The 13,875-nt window shown below is 42.1% G+C and overlaps 1 protein-coding gene across 2 annotated transcripts in view; it reads right to left on the reverse strand.

Moving 5' to 3' along the window:
• The window catches only part of LHFPL3 (lipoma HMGIC fusion partner-like 3), a 640,749-nt gene that overhangs the window by 103,194 nt on the left and 523,680 nt on the right, over nucleotides 1–13,875 (reverse strand). The window lies entirely within an intron of this gene.

A 13,875-nucleotide genomic window follows, 5' to 3' on the forward strand; every position in this document is an offset into this window, starting at 1 on the left:
ATTCAGGGCTGGCTGCTCTTAAGACTATACTCTATCAAGCAGCCCCTGTCACCCTCCACACCCACCATCCCCTCGCCGCCGCCCAATGCCCCATGCGTTGCACAGCATTCCAAAGCACCTTTTTTCTTATGAATTAAGGTGTTCTATGAGACTTGACATCACTAAACTTCACAATTCTTTTGTGAAGCAGGAAAATCCCCGCTGCATCTGCTTTTTTTTTCAGTGAGGAAACTGTGCTGAAGGGAGGCTCTCAGAGAATCTGGGAATCTGGCGGGGGTGTCTGGTAGGTTTGGTGTAGGCAGGCACTCGTAGGGACTGCATGGGAGAAGGTGACAAGGGCCTCCTGGAGGAAAGGGGCCACACGTCACTCTCCTGTATGGCAGTCCTTTAGCTCTGATTTTTCTTGATACAGGATGCGGTTACTCATAGGGCAACATACACCTACCTCCAGGCTCTAATATTTGCTTTATGGTTTGAAAATTCTGATTTGTCTTTCAAAGGAAACAAGCTCAGTTTTTCTCAAGGAAAAACTTCTGATACATTCTTGCCAAAGTTCTCTTTACATGTCCATAGATGGAACTGCCTGAATTGGGAGGGAAAAACTGCATAGCCTGCACCTTCACCAAAACTCTCTCTGCTTAGGTAGATACTGGAATGCTATCCTGCTGTAGGAAGCAGCTGTGATAGGAACATGTTATGTTTAATCAGACTTCTGCTCTGCCAGGCACAGTGATGAGCATTACACATTTAAGTCCTCATGAAATCTTCCTCAGACCCCCATCAGATGGGCAACAGCACACAGTGGTTAAGGACTCAGGCGTTAAGGGTGAGCTGGGTGGTCTTGGGCAAATGCCTTAACCTTTTGGTTTGCTCTGCGTAAAAATGAGGATTATTTAACAGTACTTCCCTCACCAGGTTGTTATGAGGATTAGATAAGTTAATATATGTGAGCCACTGAGAACAGGGCCTGATCAGTAGTTCACAGTTGATAAATATAAGCATCCTTATTATCATTCCCATATTATTAATATAGAAACAGAGGATGATATTGAATAACACCACAAAGAGAGATGAAAAACCGGACTTTATACCCAGCTGTATTGAGTCTAAAGTCTCTACTCCTTCTCTATGCTGAGATACCCCTCCTTAAAGATCAATAAGCAAGTCTGGGAAAATATGAATCCAGCTTTTGAAAAAGCAAAAACAAAGTTAAAAATAATCAAAAAGCCATGAAGATATTGAATTGGCTTCAACAAAAAATACTAAACCTATTATAATGATTTGTAGACTCAAACTATTAAACTCTCCAGTTAATTTTAGTATTACCACTATGCATGGATAATATTTTTTTATTAGGAATAAAAGTGCAGATTGATGACATATTACTTTGATTAAGAGAGCTTAGATAAGAATATAATTTTTAATTTATAAAGATGAACATGGTCGCATGGTAAAATGGTCAGTGTGTAGCTATAAATATGAGTTATGAGAAAAGCCAGAAAAAGAGTAACTTTTTATTCTTTCTAGTCCCTCTCCAAGGTAAAGCCAACATGTTATTTAATATTCAGTCAGGTTCATTTTGAGAATGAAAGTGGATGCTATTCATAATTATGTCAGGTCAGTAGGTATAAACCAGGCTGTCTGAGGAAAGTCAGGCTGGATACCCATGCTCATCAGTTCAGTCGCTCAGTCGTGTCTGACTCTTTGAGACCCCATGGACTGCAGCACACCGGGCTTCCCTGACCATCACCAACTCCTGGAGCTTGCTCAAACTCATGTCCATTGAGTCGGTGATGTCATCCATCCATCTCATCCTCTGTCGTCCCCTTCTCTTCCTGCCTTCAATCTTTCCCAGCATCAGAGTCTTTTCCAGTGAGTCAGTTCTTCGCATCTGGTGGCCAAAGAATTGGACTTTCAGCTTCAGCATCAGCCCTTCCAGTGAATATTCAGGACTGATTTCCTTTAGGACTGGTTTGATCTCCTTGCCATCCAAAGGACTCTCAAGAGTCTTCTCCAACACCATAGTTCAAAAGCATCAATTCTTCAGCCCTCAGTTTTCATTATGGTCCAACTCTCACATCCATACATGTCCACTGGAAAAACCATAACTTTGACTAGATGGATCTTTGTTGGCAAAGTAATGTCTCTGCTTTTTAACATGCTGTCTAGGTTGGTCATGCTTTTCTTCCAAGGAGCAAGCGTCTTTTAATTTCATGGCTGCAGTCACCATTTGCAGTGATTCTGTAGCCCAAGAAAATTAAGTCTGTCACTGTTTCCATTGTTTCCCCATCTATCTGCCATGAAGTGATGGGACTGGAAGCCATGATCTTCATTTTTTAAATGCTGAGTTTTAAGCCAGCTTTTTCACTCTCCTCTTTCACCTTCCTCAAAAGGCTCTTTAGTTCCTCTTTGCTTTCTGCCATAAGGGTGGTGTTATCTTGCATATCTGAGGTTATTGGTATTTCTCCCGGCGATCTTGATTCATTCCAGCTTGTGCTTCATCCAGCCCGGCATTTGGCATGATGTACTCTGCATATAGGTTAAATGAGCAGGGTGACAACATACAGCCTTGACATACTCCTTTCCCAATTTGGAACCAGTCTATTATTCCATGTTATAACTGTTGCTTCTTGACCTGCATACAGATTTCTTAGGAGGCAGGTAAGGTGGTCTGGTATTCCCATCTCTTTAAGAATTTTCCAGTTTCTTGTGATCCACACAGTCAAAGTCTTTAGTGTAGTCAATGAAGCAGAAGTAGATGCTTTGGATACCCATGCTAGCCAAAGGAAAACCACTTTTCGTCCATATCTTCCATGAAAATCCAGCAATCCGTGACTTAAAATGCACCTGTGACTTCTATCACTTCTCACAGCATGAGTGGGTCATTTTTTATTTTTTCTATTCTTTCCCTATATAATTTCCCATTTCTACTTGCCTTGACAGTAGGCGGTGGACCCTTGGTCATTGAGAATAGAACTATTCTAGGAGGCTCTTGACTGGCGGTGCTCTGTCTTTCCAGAAGGCAATCCCTGAGGCCAGGAGCTTGGGACCGAACTGCAGCCTGGGCCTCATAGGGATGAGCTTTGGGAATCAGTATATTTGGAGACAATTTTTTCCCCTTACCTTTCTACTTATAGAAAGCCCTCTACATAGCCAGGAGGGCTGCTGGCTATGCGCTCCTGAGCCCTGGGAAGGGCCCTCAGGCCAGTACCCTCAGGCATAAGTTCTATACCCCAAGACACGGCTCCTTTGCTGGAAGGATATACGGGCATCTCGGTCTCTTGGTTTTGACAAGAGGGCAGGGAGGGAGCTAGCTTTGAGTTAGAGTCCTCTGCTTGCTGGGGCAGGGTTCTCCCCTCCTCATGCTGTGAGGCTATGTCCTTAACCCTTTGCCTGCTAATTCTGTGAACAGACAGCACCCTCCTGTGGGGAGTCTGAGGGCAGTGGGAACAGAGACCCAACGGCCTAGTTTCTCTGCTCTAACAGCATCAGCACCCAGGGAGGTCAACTGTATTTCTTAGACTGTCCCATAGAAAGAGGCCTGGTCTGTCTCAGAACCTCTGATGAGAGTTTGCCAGGGCTGATTTATGAGTCAGGAACAGCAGCAGTGGGCTGCAAAAGCAGAGTCTGAAACTAGGAAACTGACAGAAATTCTCTGTTTCCTCTTGGGTTGCCCTCACCTGGATTATTTGGTTCTGCTGTGCGAGGCCCTGCTAAAGAGAGGTCTGGTTCACAGCAGAATGTTCAGGACTTCTGACAATATCATCTGACTTTAAGGATCAGGGTGTGGTTGGTCTTGGGCTGAGACAACCTAATAAGCATAGGAAAGTGGCTTTCAAAATGCCAAGGGTTGTCGTCTGGAAGAGGGTCTGACTTCTTTTGTGAAGTCTCCAAAGGGTGGCAGAGGCCTCTGAGAGGTGGGCCTTGACCCAAAGATTGAATAGGTCTTCTAAGGGAGTCAGAATAATGAGAGGGGCCAAGCATTTCCAAAATAGTTTTAAGAATACTTTAAATAAAGATTCCCTGGAGAAGAAAATGGCTATCCACTCCAGTATCCTTGCCTGGAGAATTCCATGGATAGAGGAGCCTGGTGGGCTATAGTCCATGGGGTCAGCAAAGAGTTGGACATGACTGAGCAACTAACACAACACCACACTCATTAAATAATAGCTTTTATTCACTGATCGCTTCCTTTGGCTAGGCGCTTTACATACCATGCTGCTGCTGCTGCTAAGTCGCTTCAGTTATGTCCAACTCTGTGAAACCCCACAGACGGCAGCCCACTAGGCTCTCCCGTCCCTGGGATTCTCCAGGCAAGAACACTGGAGTGGATTGCCATTCTCTTCTCCAGAGGATCTTCCTGCCCCAGGGATCAAACCCAGGTCTCCTATGTTGCAGGCAGATTCTTTTATCGTTTGAGCTACAGGGAAGACTTGGGGCATCTAGGAAAATGTTTTAAACAGTTAGCTGGAAGGCAAGCTTCTTTTGTCCTTCCTTCTTCCTCCTTCTTCCTATCTGAAATGCAAATGTGATGATTGGAGCCGCTGCAACCATCCTATGATCACAAGGTAATCTCAAGGATACAAGCCACAGCTAAACATAATACAACAAATTAAAGAAGGAAACTGGGAGATTCTTGATGTTGTGGGGCCCCCTTGCCAGTCATGAACTGCTACAAGTAGAATTCATACTATTTGAAGGAAAATCAATGTCTCTGTGCTAAAGGCATTATTATTTAGATTTTTTGTTATATGTAGCTGACTCAGTCCGGAAACACACATTATTTCATTTAGTTCCTCACAACAATTCTGGATTATAGGGCTTATTATAGGAAAACGCAATCTCCAAGAGGTTAAATAACTTGTCCAAGAACACATAACTAGAAAGTAGTAGAGGTAAGATTTGATCTTGGATCAATCTGACCCCAAGTTCATCACATTTCCATGTTGCTTATTTCTCTCTCTCTTTTTAAACAGAGTAGCTAATGTGTGACAGCAAATTCTGTAGCAATCCATACCACGAGCTACTCTTGTTTTCTAAAGATGCTTCATAAGGCTCACTGTTGTTATGCCTGACCCATGCCAACCTGAGTGGAGAAGGGGAGTGATCATGTGCATCCTTCTAATCTCCGTGCCACTTCCTTCTATAACCCTCCTACCATAACATATCCTCTCTCTTTCTCGCTCACTCACTCTCTCTCATACATGCCTGCTTGAAATGGATACTCAACATTAAGTGCTATTCTGTTTTAAGTTAGTGGACCTATTGCTTCCAATGTCCATTCGCTGCGTGTCTAGACGCCAGCCAAGTCACACGAACAAGGATAACTCAAAGAAGGCAAGTCACCAGCTGAGCCCTGTGTTTTCCAAGCTCCTAAATCTTGCTTGAATAGTTTATTAGCTATATTTCTTTTCTTCTTTTTTTTGTTCAACTTAGCGGCCATACTAGCAAATGTGAAGATTGATTCACAGTTTGTACTTTGCGCACTCTCTGAAGTGGAGCAAAAAATTGAAAGACTTACGTCAAGCCCATTCATTCACAGACACATTTAGGATCAAGTTATTTTTAAAGCACAAATTAACCTTGAAGCCCATAAGGGCTATCAAACGTTTCGGAGTTTTGCTTTACAAATCTATAGAGATCTCCCTGGCATAACATATATTTCAAGCTAAAGCTATTGTAGATTTGCAAACATGATTTTTTATATAAAACACTCTGGATGAAATACTTCAGAGGATGAAAAATTAAGCTCAGAGTGGAGTGAACCAAACCTGCCCAGTAAACACAGTCACCTGGAGACAATGACCCTAAAGGCCTGAGAGCCACAGAATGTTGTATCTGGAAGGTCTGAGCGATCATCCAGTCTAGCCCTCTCATTTTAGGAAAGGGAAAACTGAGGCTTAGAGTGGTCACTTGGCTGTTGTCTAAATACACAGAGAGCGGACACTGGTAGCCATAGGTCCCGTAACTCAAAACGGAACAGCACTTAATGTATCCATTCAAGCAGGCATGTATGAGAGAGAGAAAGTGAGTGAGAGAGAGAGGGAATAAGTTAAGGTAGGAGGGTTATAGAAAGAAGTCACACAGGTCGTAGGTCTCATAGCTGGTTAGGACAGAACTAGTCCTTGAACCTGGGCATTCCAAACTCTTCATTCAAATGAAAAAAACTTATAAAATAAAAAATTTTGGTAAGAGAGAAATTTTGGGGGACAAATTTATCTTTTTTCTGAAATTATTGATTAATCTGGGTAGCTGTTACTAACATTGTCCACATACCTTGCTGCAAGACCTATGGAATATGCTATCATGTATCACTATTTCTGTTCATCACATATTGCTTGGATCATAATGCTACTGATGTACATGTCTATGCTCATTTCTTCATGCACACTCTAAAGTTCTAGAGGCTTGGGGCTCTGTGTTACTTTGGTTTTGTATTCCTTGCTGGTATAGCACCAAGACTGTCACATAGCAGACACTTAACAGCTACTTCTTGGTAGAATGAACAGTGAGAACAAAGCAATCTTTGTGTACAAGCCCACAGTCCTTAAAATTCTTTACTTTTACTTTCCATGCATGTCCTGCCGGTGTTAGCCCTTTGCTGAAGGTTACAGCTACTTTGAACCTCTCTTCAATCTATGATTCCCCCAAGCTGTTATGGCTTACTTGGTCTTAGGGGTTGGACAAAGAGGGATTTGCTAATAGGCTACTGATAGCCCACAGGCTGCCTTTATGTGAATTAGAAAAAGCTCACTCCTTCTTTGCCAAGGGTTCTCAGTCAGGGGGAAAGTTTGGATCCTAGGCGATATTTGGCAATAACTGGACACGTTTGGTTTATTACAACTGAAGAGTGCTACTGGCTTAGAATGGGTGCAGGTCAGGGATGCTGCTAAACATCCTGAGATGCACAGGAAAGCCCCTGAGCCCCAGAGAATTAGCTGGTCCAAAATGTCAACAGTGGTGATGCTGAGAAATGCTGCAGCAGGAGGAAAACTTTCAGAACTAGACTAGGACGAAGAGGGACCTTGTTTTCACTTAATAAATGTGCTATACTAAGAATCTAGCATTTTCTGCGTCAAATATTGATTTGGACCAAGACTGAATACTTCAGAACATCTGTATTTAGGAACATCAGGACTACACTAGCGTTTATTTAAGCTCTATGTTTCCACCTTCGAGAAAGACCCTTCAGACTAGGATCACTTCTGGAGCACAGTGAGCCCTGGACTAGAGAAGTCTCATCCAGTCACTTGGTATCACGGAAAGCTCCTTAAATGCACAAAGCCCCAGTTATGATTGATGATTGTGAATTATTGAGAGATCCTCCCCTGTTCCTCCTCCAGGTGATACTGTCACCAAATTCTAAGTTCAGCCCCTCATGCTTCACTCAATAAGCTTTCTCTCTCTGGTATTGATGTCTTCTTGATATATGCAGGTTGTTATCATCTCCACCCTACAATTCAACAGAGCTAAGTAGCTCTCTAAAAAACCTGTAGTAAATTTACCAACCTTTGATTATACCACTTAATCTGTGTTTGCAAAGTGCTTCACCTATATTCTTATTTAAGCAGTTTATTGCATCTAAATGAGGTTTCACTTGGAGCTGGGCGAACTGGTTATTTAATTTGTTCCTCTGTGAACTCTGCTTTTGCAACTCCAGAAGCCCTGCTACTAATAGGCCTTCAAAGATAGCAAAAACAAGGTTATAAAGAAATGTAGGGAGCTGTCGCACTGTAGGCTAAATCAAATCTCTTGAGTTCAGCATCACATGGAATGACTTTAATGGGTTTAGCCTTTGTTTTCCAGAACATTTGGGCTGACAAGGTTATACCCCCTGGAACTTGAAGACTTAGTTTCTCTGAGGAGCAGGGACAGTAAAATGTACTTAAGAATAATTCAGGATTTCATTTCAGAACCAAGATGATTCTCCCCACTTCAGAGTGCATCTGCATTAAACCACCTCCTGTCCATAGCTCCAATTGCTTCTGGATCAGAAACCTTCATTTCCCGTCTTTTCTACTCCCATGGAGGCAGCCTATCTGACCCTGGGGTGGACACTGTGAGCAGGGGGCCTGTGCTACTCTGGAGGGAGGAGGAGGATGTTGTGCAGCCCACTCAGCCACATTTCTGCATGTCCTCACACCTACGTACACTTGCTAAAATCCATGGAATAGATTTTCTCTGGCAGGTACTCCCTTGCATGTTTATTAAAAATTTGCTACAACATAATAGCATTGTTTTAGAGACAGAAAACTTGCAGAAAAGATTAATCTAGGTATCCAGAAGGAGTGGCATCAGCAAGATGGCTGAAGAAGATGTTTGTTGCTTATATCCCTTCCTAAACAACAACAAAGTGGAATCCATCCATGGACAAAGTACCTTTGTGGGAACTGTGGGATCCAGGTGGAGACTATGAAACACCAGTACAGTCTAAGAATGAGGGAAGCTATTTTAGGAGAAAGACTCTCATTCAGGCATCTAACTGGCTGACCACAGTCATGCCTATAGACCCAGGAACAACACTGTCCCCTGAGGACTAGGCTACAGGCCCTTTAGGCTTTGGTTCTGCCTCATGGATCATGGGCTTCCCTCATAGCTCAGTTGGTAAAGAATCCACCTGCAATGAAGGAGATCCCAGTTTGATTCCTGGGTTGGGAAGATCCCCTGGAGAAGGGAAAGGCTACCCACTCCAGTATTCTTGGGCTTCCCTTGTGGCTCAGCTGGTAAAGAATCCACCTGCAATGTGGGAAACCTGGGTTCAATCCTGGGTTGGGAAGATCCCCGGAGAAGGGAAAGGCTACTCACTCCAGTAATCTGGCCCGGAGAATTCCATGGACTGTATATAGTCCATGGGCTCGCAAAGAGTTGGATGTGACTGAACGACTTTCACTTCACTTTCATTTTCATGCATCATATACTCAGGGACCTGGAACAAGTCTCATCCACATGGGCTGAGTCTCCTGTGTGCTTGGTCTTGGCTGTGGACCTTGTAAAGTGCTCTGTGAACTGGCTCCAGCTACTCTTGGCCATGGTCCAGGAGCCCCTGGTAAGCACTGACTTAGACAATCACCCATGGAGGAGAGCACATTTGTGGAAGTCTGCTTTTCCAGAAGAGAAATTCTAGCAGTTCACTGGAGCAAAACAACTCAAAACTCGATTCAGTGGAGAGGAAAAAAGGAACAATTTGACTTGACCTGCGTCAATCCTCCCCAAGGTGGCACCGCTCAGAGCCAAGAGCCCTTCTCAGCCTGTGGTTACTCCTGTGGGGCAAAGGAGGGTGTGTGCATGAGTGCTTGGCTTCCCCAGCCGTGCAGGATGCTGCTGGAGAGGCTTACTTCTCTGTGTCATTGGCTGCAAGGATGGAGGCTGCAACGTGTTAAGGGGATGAGATCCTAAAGACAGTATTAAGTACTCCACAGGGGATGCCTGTCCATGGGTCAGTGGGGGTGTCTTACCTGCAGATCTCCTCACCGGGCCCTCGCACATCCCCAGTGCTCTGCAGGGCCCATCCACATGCCCCATTACCTCATGCCTGACTCCCTGTATGTGTTCCTAATGAGTGGCAAGAGCAAGCTTTTGCGGATGTCTAGTGAGCTTGAATCAGCGGGCCCAAGAGACTGACAAACTTGAACATTTAGCACTATCCTTGGAAAAGCAAAAGAGAGGCTGTCAGCACCTGGGATGGCTCTGTAGGGTTGAGAGAACTCATTCCAATTTAAGAATTCTACCACAAGAGGAGCCAAGAAGTGTGGACCAGGTATTGCTATAGAAGATCTGAGAAAGCCTCAGATCCACAGCAGGGCTGACAGAAAGTATTTGTTTCTTGAAATCAGTTAGTAAAGACGCAAGAGGCAACTACAAATACTAAGAGAGCTATGCAAGAGTTCAAGGAACATAAAGAATCAAGGACACGTGATATTACCAAAAGAACACAAAAATTTTCCAGTAACAGATCCCAAAGAAATAAGGATATATGCTTCACTTGACAATTCAGAATAGCTGTTCTAAAGAAGTTAAATGAGCTATAAGAAAACACAGAAAGATAAACCAAAGTAATATATATATATATGAAAAATGAAAAGTTTAGTAAGTAGATAGAAACATTACAAAAAAAGACAATATCTAGCAGAAAAAAGAATCTGTGAATTAGAAGACTGGAACTTTGAAATTATATCAGAGAATAAGGAAAAAGAATAGGAAAGAGTGAAGAAAGGCTATGTGATCTATGGGCTAGCATCAGAAGAAATAATTGGTGAATCATTGGAGTACTATAAGGAGAAGAAAGGGAGAAGAGGGCAGTAGTTATTTAAATAAATGATAGCTGAGAACTTCCCAAATCTGGGGAGTGGTTTAGACGTCCACATTCATAAAGCAGATGGGTTCCCAAACAAACTCAATTTAAAGAAAAAAACATTACAATAAGACACACATTACAGTAAAAGTATCAAGTGTCAAAGACAAAGAGAGGACCTTAAAAGAGCAAAGGGAAAGAAGTTTATAACGTACAACAGAATCCCAGTAAGACTAAGAGTGGGTTTACCAGCAGAAACATTACATCACAGGAGAGCTTGGAGCAATATATTCAAAGGGCTAAAACTTTAAAAATCGCCAACCAAGAATTTTCTACCCAGTAACGTTGTTCTTCAGAAATGAAGGAGATAAAGACCTTCCAGGGAAAAACCTTACATTAGACAAAAAGAAAGATTTCAAATGACAAAACTTTACACCTCACAGAACTAGGAAAAAAAAAAAAGAACAAATTCACCACGAAGTCAGGAGAAGGAAAGAAATAAAAATCAGAGTGGAAGTAAATGAAAGAAATGAAGACAATACTAAAAAAAACCCAATCAAACTAAGAGCTGGCTTTTTAAAAAGATAAACAAATTGACAAACATTTAACTAGACTAACATGAACAGTATGAAAAGGTAAAATGATAGGATACTGAAAGAGGAACTTCCCAAGTCAGTAGGTGCCCAATATGCTACTGGAGATCAGTGGAGAAATAACTCCAGAAAGAATGAATGGATGGAGCCAAAGCAAAAACAATACCCAGCTGTGGATGTGACTGGTGATAGAAGCAAGGTCTGATGCTGTAAAGAGCAATACTGCATAGGAACCTAGAACGTCAGGTCCATGAATCAAGGCAAATTGGAAGTGGTCAAATGAGATGGCAAGAGTGAACGTCGACATTCTAGGAATCAGCAAACTAAAATGGACTGGAATGGTGAATTTAACTTGGATGACCATTATATCTACTACTCCGGGCAGGAATCCCTCAGAAGAAATGGAGTAGCCATCATGGTCAATAAAAGAGTCCAAAATGCAGTACTTGGATGCAATCTCAAAAACGACAGAATGATCTCTGTTCGTTTCCAAGGCAAACCATTCAATATCACAGTAATCCAAGTCTATGCCCCAACCAGTAATGCTGAAGAAGCTGAAGTTGAATGGTTCTATGAAGACCTACAAGACCTTTTAGAACTAACACCCAAAAAAGATGTCCTTTTCATTATAGGGGACTGGAATGCAAAAGTAGGAAGTCAAGAAACACTTGGAGTAACAGGCAAATTTGGCCTTGGAATATGGAATGAAGCAGGGCAAAGACTCATAGAGTTTCGCCAAGAAAATGCACTGGTCATAGCAAACACCCTCTTCCAACAACACAAGAGAAGACTCTACACATGGACATCACCAGATGGTCAACACCGAAATCAGATTGATTATATTCTTTGCAGCCAAAGATGAAGAAGCTCTATAGAGTCAACAAAAACAAGACCAGGAGCTGACTGTGGCTCAGATCATGAACTCCTTATTGCCAAATTCAGACTGAAATTGAAGAAAGTAGGGAAAATCGCTAGACCATTCAGATATGACCTAAGTCAAATCCCTTATGATTATACAGTGTTTAAGTGAGAAATAGATTTAAGGGCCTAGATCTGATAGATAGAGTGCCTGTTGAACTATGGAATGAGGTTTGTGACACTGTACAGGAGACAGGGATCAAGACCATCCCCATGGAAAAGAAATGCAAAAAAGCAAAGTGGCTGTCTAGGGAGGTCTTACAAATAGCTGCGAAAAGAAGAGAAGCGAAAAGCAAAGGAGAAAAGGAAAGATATAAGCATCTGAATGCAGAGTTCCAAAGAATAGCAAGGAGAGATAAGAAACACCACACACAAAAATAAACTCAAAATGGATTAAAGATCTAAATGTAAGACCAGAAACTATAAAACTCCTAGAGGAGAACATAGGCAAAACACTCTCTGACATACATCACAGCAGGATCCTCTATGATCCATCTCCCAGAATAATGGAAATAAAAGCAAAAATAAACAAATGGGATCTAATTAAAATTAAAAGCTTCTACACAACAAAGGAAACTATAAGCAAGGTGAAAAGACAGCCTTCCAAATGGGAGAAAATAATAGCAAATGAAGCAACTGACAAACAACTAATCTCAAAAATATACAAGCAACTCCTGCAGCTCAATTCCAGAAAAATAAACGACCCAATCAAAAAATGGGCCAAAGCACTAAATAGACATTTCTCCAAAAAAGACATACAGATGGCTAACAAACACATGAAAAGATGCTCAACATCACTCATTATCAGAGAAATGCAAATCAAGACCACAATGAGGTACCATTTCATGCCAGTCAGAATGGCTGCGATCCAAAAGTCTGCAAGCCATAAATGCTGGAGAGGGTGTGGAGAAAAGGGAACCCTCTTACACCGTTGGTGGGAATGCAAACTAGTACAGCCACTATGAAGAACAGTGTGGAGATTCCTTAAAAAATTGCAAATAGAACTGCCATATGACCCAGCAATCCTACAGCTGGGCATACACACCGAGGAAACCAGAACTGAAAGAGACACATGCACCCCAATGTTCATCGCAGCACTGTTTATAATAGCCAGGACATGGAAGCAACCTAGATGTCCATCAGCAGATGAATGGATAAGAAAGCTGTGGTACATATACACAAATGGAGTATTACTCAGCCAGTAAAAAGAATACATTTGAATCAGTTCTAATGAGGTGGATGAAACTGGAGCCAATTATACAGAGTGAAGTAAGCCAGAAAGAAAAATACCAATACAGTATACTAACACATATATATGGAATTTAGAAAGATGGTAATGATAACCCTGTATGCGAGACAGCAAAAGAGACACAGATGTATAGAACGGACTTTTGGACTCTGTGGGAGAGGGAGAGGGTGGGATGATTTGGGAGAATGGCACTGAAATATGCATACTATCATGTAAGAAATGAATCGCCAGTCTATGTTCGATACAGGATACAGGATGCTTGGGGCTGGTGCACAGGGATAATCCAGAGAGATGATATGGGGTGGGAAGTGGGAGGGGGGGTTCAGGATTGGGAACTCATGTACACCTGTGGCGGATTCATGTCAATGTATGGCAAAACCAATACAGTATTGTAAAGTAAAATAAAGTAAAATAAAAATAATAATAAAAGAAAGCCTTCTTCAGCAATTAATGCAAAGAAATAGAGGAATACAACAGAATGGGAAAGACTAGAGATCTCTTCAAGAAAATTAGAGATACCAAGAGAACATTTCATGCAAAGATGGGCTCGATAAAGGACAGAAATGGTATGGACCTAACAGAAGCAGAAGATATTAAAAAGGTGTCAAGAATACACAGAAGAACTGTACAAAAAATATCTTCATGACCTGGATAATCACAATGGTGTGATCACTCATCTAGAGCCAGACATCCTGGAATGTGAAGTCAAGTGGGCCTTAGAAAGCATCACTACAAACAAAGCTAGTGGAAGTGATGGAATTCCATTTGAGCTATTTCAAATCCTGAAAGATGATGCTGTGAAAGTGCTGCATTCAATATTTGCC

The sequence above is a fragment of the Capra hircus genome, chromosome 4, assembly GCF_001704415.2.
Source record: "Capra hircus breed San Clemente chromosome 4, ASM170441v1, whole genome shotgun sequence".
Lineage (NCBI taxonomy): Eukaryota > Metazoa > Chordata > Mammalia > Artiodactyla > Bovidae > Capra > Capra hircus.